Source organism: Enhydra lutris, unplaced genomic scaffold, assembly GCF_002288905.1.
Source record: "Enhydra lutris kenyoni isolate GAN:26980312 unplaced genomic scaffold, ASM228890v2 scaffoldscaffold10, whole genome shotgun sequence".
Taxonomy (NCBI): domain Eukaryota; kingdom Metazoa; phylum Chordata; class Mammalia; order Carnivora; family Mustelidae; genus Enhydra; species Enhydra lutris.
In genome coordinates this window covers 20,165,387-20,167,001 of record NW_019154094.1, presented here as the reverse complement: position 1 = coordinate 20,167,001, position 1,615 = coordinate 20,165,387, and the positions used below count along the sequence as shown (strand labels likewise).

Here is a 1,615-nt window from a genome sequence, read left to right as displayed (position 1 = left end):
TTTCCTAGACGACCTTCTCTGCCCTAGTGTCCAAACCCCCAAATCCAGCTGGACCTATACCGAGAACCTATACCTGCCTATCATAATACCACTAATACATTTTAACTTAAGCTCCTTCCCGGCCTTCTGATCTGAGTTTATTTCGCATTTCTGGAAATGAGTATTTCCCCCTTTGGTTTAAAATTTGTATATATATATTCACATATCTTTTATTCTCTTATATAATTTTTTATGAATTCAGATTCTAATTAAGAATATCTTTTCTCAGTGTTACTCCCCATATTGACTGTGTTGAAAGAAATGCTGGATAAATATAGAAAGATTCTTCATCCTCTTTTTCTTCTTCCTCCTCCCCTTCCTCCTTCCCTCCCTCCCTTCCTTCCTCCTCCTCCTCCTCCTCCTCCTCTTCCTCCTCCTCCTTCTTTTTGTTAAGAAAATTTTTGTGGTTTTAGTGTATCATGAGATTTTGAAACATCCAAACAAATCAATATCTGGGTGGTGAGGCAGCTGCTTTCTCCTTCACTTCTCTGGGTTACTAGAGCAACTGATCAGTAGATTTAAAACAAAAACAAAAACAAAAACCTTTTGTATTACTTAAGTCTTTCCAAGTCACATGCTGGTACAACACAAACTTCTGTCAGATGCAACTAGTCTAGCATCCAGACATCATGCACAATACGTCAGCAGCAGCAGCACACTGTGCCTGCTCCCAACACGGCCCTGCTCATTTGTGTATGATATCTGAAGCATGTGGAGGATTGTGAATAGTATCAGGAAGAGGAGGGAGGAGGAAACAGCATGAGTGCCTGGCTGGGAAGACTTCAGCCGAATTTGTGCAGGGCAAGCCTAAACATGTCATTGGTGCAAACCCAAGCACCACTGATGTTCTTTAACAGGAACATCTGGTGGAAGCCTATGATGGGGCCTCCAACAGTCTTGAGCGGACCCACAACCATGCTGATGATGCAGCTGTCTGACGTGGGCTGATGATCCTGCACTGTGATGCTGTGCTGCATCTTCTAGAATGGAAGGCTAGACAGCTTCCTCACAATGGCAGCTTTCCCTTGGAACTGCTGTCCTTCCCACATTAGACATGATGCCTCAGTATAAATTGTGCCTCATGGGGTTTTGTCATTAATCAAATAACTGGTATTAATGTTGAATGAAGTTGGATCCAGTCTGCTCCCAAATTGGCTTGTCTCTCATTCTGGAGCATCATCTAGCCTCGTTGAGACCCTGGGGGCTGGCGTGATGGTGGCAGCCTATGGAAAGATTTTTTGCAAAGAATAAAGTCTGTGTAATCTCAGAAACACCTGAAAGGATGTAAGTATAATCCATTACCAAAAAGTAAAGAATTTAATTCTTAGCTGATCATGAATCCACAAGGAGCTCATGAGATCATACAAAATATTTTTTCCATCAGATTATTTATTCATTTGGTATGCTTTTTGGCTGGAAGTAACAAAAAATTTCAACTCTAATTGGGTTAAACAATAGGAAAGATTTATTTTCTTATCTATCCAAAAGCTAAAACTAGGGCCATTTTAGGGTTTGTTAACTGAGTGGCTAAATCTCGTTTTTGCTCCAGTTGAAATTCTTCTCAAATCTCTTAGCT

At 40.9% G+C, this 1,615-nt stretch overlaps 1 pseudogene; it reads right to left on the bottom strand.

The window, feature by feature from the left end:
* Positions 1-821: 821 nt before the first annotated feature.
* On the bottom strand, positions 822-1,206 carry LOC111143769 (annotated as a pseudogene).
* Positions 1,207-1,615: the final 409 nt, after the last annotated feature.